The following is a 6,776-nucleotide window of genomic DNA, read 5'->3' as shown; positions in this document are numbered from 1 at the left end:
AATGTTAATGTGTGATGGATGGTGATTCATGCATGTTCAAATTCACCATGGTCTACAGGAATGACACGTGCACTAACTTCTAAGGAGTTGACAAACTCGATTGAGTTCATATTCATGGCCATAGTCAGAATACGAACAAGATCCAGATTTATCATCTTGTTTTAAGTCACAATCAACCTACACTCTTAGGCTATCTTCAAAAACCATAGCATATTTTTTAAACTTTTCCAAATATTTTATCCTTTAAGAATCAAATGAGATATTATTCAATACGTATTCGTGGCCATAGTCAGGGATATGAGGCGAATTTATTTTATTGAAGTTCTATAAGGCACCTAAACTTCCATTTTTAAATAATTTTCTCAAAATTATTCAGAAAAGTATTTTTTCAAGTAGCATTCATGCACCATCTAGGTTTAGATTGCATCATGAACATATTTAACAGGGCCATACACCCCTTCTTTTGATTTATTTCTCAACTTCATTTCAGAAAATTGATTTTCCTTAAATTTGCCTTGATTTTCCTCAGAATCGATTTTCTCAAAAACCCTTAGTTTTTTTAGTATTTTCCAAACTCAATTCACGATTTTCCAAGTTATATTCTCAATTTTAAAGCTCAAATTCAGAGAAATCAACTTTCTCTAAGTCATTTTGAGTTTTCTCAGAAATCGATTTCCTCAAAAATTTAAGATTTCTTCAGAAATCCACTATTTTTTCTTAAAAAACACTCTCCCAATGTGATTCACGATTTTCAAAGTATTTCTTTGTCCAAGTATTTTTAAATTATTCCAAACAAACATCATGTTTTCAATATGCATTTTTTGAAAGTCATAGCACCTATATGATTCTTTGTGCATTTAGGAATAGAACATCGATTTAGACAAGTTGAGCAAAGCAAAGTACATGATTGATCATTGGTTCAAACCCTGGTTATGGCGCCAGGAATGGTTGAACCTCGTACCGACATACGAGTCCCATTCTTCGGAATTATCATGCATTTTAAAACAGAGGTGAGTTATTTTCAAAATCTTTTGCAAATGTCAGTTTGACTTGCAAAAGTAAAATTTTGCAATGATAATAGATTCTTAAGGGAGTTTGGACCCTTGACTTGCAAAGACTCATGTACCATGCATGAGGTTTGGTCCAAACCCACCTCGGTAAATGCAAGTGGGAAAAAACTAGGGAAGAAGGGTTGATCGAGCCCATGACTCATGACCCCCAACTCCTAGAAGGACACTTCACCAAGCTTGGAGTAGAGGATGATCGACAACGAATTTCAGCCTTTGTAAAGAGGCCTAGTCGACCCCCCGAAGGTCCGCAATCTAAAAGAGGTGATTCATGTCAAGAGTGAATACATGTTTACCTCCCTACATTCCCAAGGATATCAAAATCATCCTATCACCTTGAAGGAGTGTATGTTCTTGGCCCTATGGGCTCCCTGCAAATTAGGACACCCTATAATGTCCTGCCTACCATGATGTCAAAGAACAAGGCATATGAATTAAACCTGAGAAAATCGATTCCATGACCTCTTGGCCTAAGCCTGCACCCTTCGAGGCCTTGAGAAGATTTTTTGGATTCATCATGGAGAGTCAAGGGTGCAAGGTGTATAATGAAAGTATTGTTGACCCTTGGAAGCAAAGTCAAAAGGAGCTTAACTCGATTTTGGAGAGCTCAAGCGAACCATGTGCAAAACTTCAATGCTCACCTTGCTCGGAGTGACCAAAGTGTGCATTGTGGATTCTGATGGGTGTGACATCAGAAGAAGAACCCATTTAATACTTGAAGGCCAACCAATGGCTTTTGAAAACATCACTAATTGTGCCAAGGCCCCTGATGAACGTGAAAGAATTAAATGTCTACAAGTTGGCACGTGAGGAAAGAAGATCAAATCCTTGTGGGAGGCACTACATGAGCTTCCAAAATCTCATGGATCAACACTCCTCGTGTAATGCTCCGAAATTTTTAACCCAAATTGATGTGATTTTTTTTTTTATATATATAACAACGGAAAGAATAAGCAACACAGGGTTAAGCATTTCGAAACATTACTTTTGAGAGAAAACTCAACACCTGCATTTCATTTCCTTATGATATGAACATTTAACTTACCATCAACCTAAGGAATCACTGGAACAGTAAATCAACAATCGCGATCCAATGCCTAATCCCGCAACCGCTCATAGGTCTACTCGTTTACCTGAAAAATGGTAAAAAATATAGGAATTAGACTACCACGTCTAAGTAGGAAAACTGTAACTCTAAATGCAGGTATATCATGAATCAAGCATGTGATGTGGGTGTCAAAGGTGATTCTCGACATATGTCTAAACAAGTAAGCAGCTTATGTCACAAAAACCAACATTCATATACATGAGCATGTAAATAGTTATCCAACAACCATAACTGAGCAAGTAAAGCATAATATACAATGTTAACAAGCAAGTGAGGTATGTTATGCAACAACGAATAATAATAACATGCATAACTTTCATGTAATAGTTCAATCATCTTGTATCTGCACCTTTCAGGATTTCAGTTCATTACAAATTCAGAATATAAAGCATGTTAAAGAACATAAACATATCTCTCCAGTATTTTCACTCACTGTGATACCTAATTTCACTAAATTGTGTTTAAATTATCTTACCCCGCGGGTACGCACGGGCACAGGTGACCATATCAGAAGAGAACGTTCGGGGGTATATTATTCAAGAATATTTTATTAACCCGAACATTCTCTTCTGAGATGATCACCTGTGCCCGTGCGTACCCGCGGGGTAAGATAATTTAAACACAATTTAGTGAAATTAGGTATCACAGTGAGTGAAAATACTGGAGAGATATGTTTATGTTCTTTAACATGCTTTATATTCTGAATTTGTAATAAACTGAAATCCTGAAAGGTGCAGATACGAGATGATTGAACTATTACATGAAAGTTATGCATGTTATTATTATTTGTTGTTACATAACATACCTCATTTGCTTGTTAACGTTGTATATTATGCTTTACTTGCTCAATTATGGTTGTTGGATAACTATTTACATACTTATGTATATGGATGTTGGTTTTTGTGGCATAAACTGCTTACTTGCTTAGACATATGTCGAGAATCACCTTTGACACCCACATCACATGCTTGATTCATGATATACTTGCATTTAAAGTTACAGTTTTCCTACTTAGACGTGGTAGTCTAATTCCTATAATTTTTACCATTTTCAGGTAAACGAGTAGACCTATGAGCGGTTGCGGGATTAGGCATTGGATCGCGATTGTTGATTTATTGTTCCAGTGATTCCTTGGGTTGATGGTAAGTTAAATGTTCATATCATATAGAAATGAAATGCAGGTGTTGAGTTTTCTCTCAAAAGTAATGTTTCAAAATGCTTAACCCTGTGTTGCTTATTCTTTCCGCTGTTATATATATATATATATATAAAATTACATAAATGTGGGTTAAAAATTTCGGGGCATTACAAATGGTATCAGAGCAATACATTTAAGGGAAGCAAGCACAATAAAGAAACCGTATACATTAAGTTAAATAAAATCTAACATAAACAATTTGCATAATCTAGAGTGCAACATATAAGTAGGATATCTTTTTCTTTTTCCCCTACGTGATTAACCCAACCACACCTGGACTAAATCCATGGCCTAGCAAGGAGAATCACAACACCCCTACGTCAACAATTTGTAACAAGTAAACTATCGTGAGCTGCGTGTTTTACACTCATACAACTTCAATTATTTAAAAATACCCAATCATGTGCATTCTTATACTAAGCAGGACATATTCTACACATATAATGACCGATTGATGTAAATAAATACAGCCCTAATATCCCCCATGTAGACTTCCTCTAATCTGCTGAATATTTCTGGCAAACCATTTATCTCACAAAAATTCTGGCTTTATATACGCAGTTTTTTTTCAACACAAGTGCAAAGTCTCCAGCTCAAGAAACATACTAATAAGGAAAAGATGAAAAATTACAACAACAACAACCCAAGTTTAATTCAACATTTCCTTGGACTGAACAACATAAATATCTTCCATATAATAAGAGAAACAAAAACGCCAGAATGAAAATACACTTTACAGAAAACAGAGATTCTAATCTATTTTCTTGAAAACTAACAATATTCACATCCACAGAGCTATGTGCAACAGAGGCAACAAAACACCCAGTGCAAACTCTAAACCATATTCCATACTCGGTGCAGTTTGAAAAAAATGCAGTATTATGGATATCAACGACAAAAGACTTAGAAAAAGAATAACGACCATGGTTATAAACAGATCCACTTCTTAGAACCCGAATGTCAAGAAATACAGTATTTATAGTCAAGAATGCTGAAACTCATTTAATCGGAAACATCATTTTATTGAAAATCGACCCCCCCCCTTCCTTATCTGGTTTATCGAGTCCCCAAAATGGAAAACCCCCTGAACTTGGGGTTATCCATTTCAAGAAAACGAAAACCCTATGGCTGAGGCTATCCAATACATCAGCCGAAACCCCAGATCGACTGGATTTGGGGATTCAACAAATTAGGGTTAGGCATGGAAACCCCCAAATCTAAACTCACGACTACCGGAAACCCTAACTCACAGATCTGAGTTTTTCGGTAGCCAAAACCCCATCGGAACACCCAGAAAATGAGAAAGATCGTGTTTCCCCATGACTGACCCAACCACAATCAGACATCAATCTATACCTAGCACAAAGAGGTACAAAATCCTACCTCTTTCCGGATGAAAAATTGTTGGAGGTGTCGGCAACACAGATGGTCGGCTTCCTCTGACGTCGGTGCTTCTGCAGGCAAGCACAATATTGTCGATAGCGAGAAGGCTCCAGCGAGGTGGGAGGGAAGAGTCGAGATGGAGGCGAGCGAGGTGGGTTAGGCGAGGTCCTCTCCTCCCTGTTTCATTTCTGGCTGTTTGTTTTTCGTTACAAGAATCGTGCCAGGCACGATTCTTATATATAATGTTTTATAATTATCGCACCGGGTCCGGGTACAGGTCTTGTGACCCGCGGTGCTGTTGTACCGGATCCACTCTAACATGGATCCGGGTCGATTTTCGGATGCTGGATCCACAAGAAACGTGGATCCGGGTCTAAAGTGGATGGTGGATCCACAGGTTGGATCTATTTGTAACGCCCCAAAATTTTATGTGGATTTTTTTAACGCCCTGAAATTTTAACCCAGATTTATGTAGATTTTTTTTTATATATAACAGCGGAAAGGCTAACCAACATAGGGTTAAGCATTTCGGAACATTACTTTTGAGATAAAACTCAACACATGTATTTCATTTCCTTATGATATGAATTTTTAACTTACCATAAACCCAAGGAATCACTGGAACAGTAAATCAACAATCACGATCCAATGCCTCATCCCGCAACCGCTCATAAGGCTACTCGTTTACCTGAAAATGGTAAAAATTATAGGAATTAGACTACCACGTCTAAGTAGGAAAACTGTAACTCTTAATGTAGGTATGTCATGAATCTAGCATGTGATGTGGGTGTCAAAGGTGATTATCAACATATATCTAAACATGTGAGCAAATTATGCAACAGAAATCAATAATCATAAACCTAAGCATGTAAGCAGTTATACAACAACAATAATTGAGAAAGCAAGGCATAATATACAACGTTAACAAGCAAGTGAGGTATGTTATGCAACAGCAAATAATAATAACATGCATAACTTTCATGTAATAGTTCAATCATCTCGTATCTGCACATTTCAGGATTTCAGTTCATTACAAATTCAAAATATAAAGCATGCTGAAAGAATATGCCAATGTCTCTTTAATAACCCCACTCACTGTGATACCTAACAGCATTTCATTTCCTTATGATATGAACATTTAACTTACCATCAACCCAAGGAATCACTGGAACAGTATATCAACAATCGTGATCCAATGCCTAATCCCGCAACCGCTCATCGGTCAACTCGTTTACCTGAAAAATGGTAAAAATTATAGGAATTAGACTACCACGTCTAAGTAGGAAAACTGTAACTCTAAATGCAAGTATATCATGAATCAAGCATGTGATGTGGGTGTTAAAGGTGATTCTCGACATATGTCTAAGCAAGTAAGCAGTTTATGCCACAAAAACCAACATCCATATACATAAGCATGTAAATAGTTATCCAACAACCATAATTGAACAAGTAAAGCATAATATACAACGTTAACAAGCAAGTGAGGTATGTTATGCAACAACAAATAATAATAACATGCATAACTTTCATGTAATAGTTCAATTATCTCGTATCTGCACATTTCAGGATTTCAGTTCATTACAAATTCAGAATATAAAGCATGCTGAAAGAATATGCCAATGTCTCTTTAATAACCCCGCTCACTGTGATACCTAACTGTACTAAATTTTGTTTAAATTATCTTACTCCGCGGGTACACACGAGCACAGGTGACCATCGCAGAAGAGAACGTTCAGGGGTATATTATTCAAAAGTATTTTATTAACCCGAACATTCTAACTGAGACTGAATCCCCAAGGGAGCGACCAATAGCCGAGAGAATCTCCCAAGGGCTCAACTTAAGACAGGATGCATCCCTAACTTCTGCAGAAGACATGGAACTACTACCTAGGACACATAGGTAGTCCTGGTCCCTAACTCCGAGGACGGGGACCAACGAGCCGCTTCACGCTCGAAACACAACACAAGTCCTCGAAGTTTTGTACCACGTACCCTCTCCAAGGTAAGCCTCATAAACTTG

The sequence above is a fragment of the Nuphar pumila genome, chromosome 2, assembly GCF_984573655.1.
Source record: "Nuphar pumila chromosome 2, dmNupPumi1.hap1.1, whole genome shotgun sequence".
Lineage (NCBI taxonomy): Eukaryota > Viridiplantae > Streptophyta > Magnoliopsida > Nymphaeales > Nymphaeaceae > Nuphar > Nuphar pumila.
The sequence above is the reverse complement of the archived record's forward strand: the minus strand, read 5'-3'. Positions refer to the sequence as shown.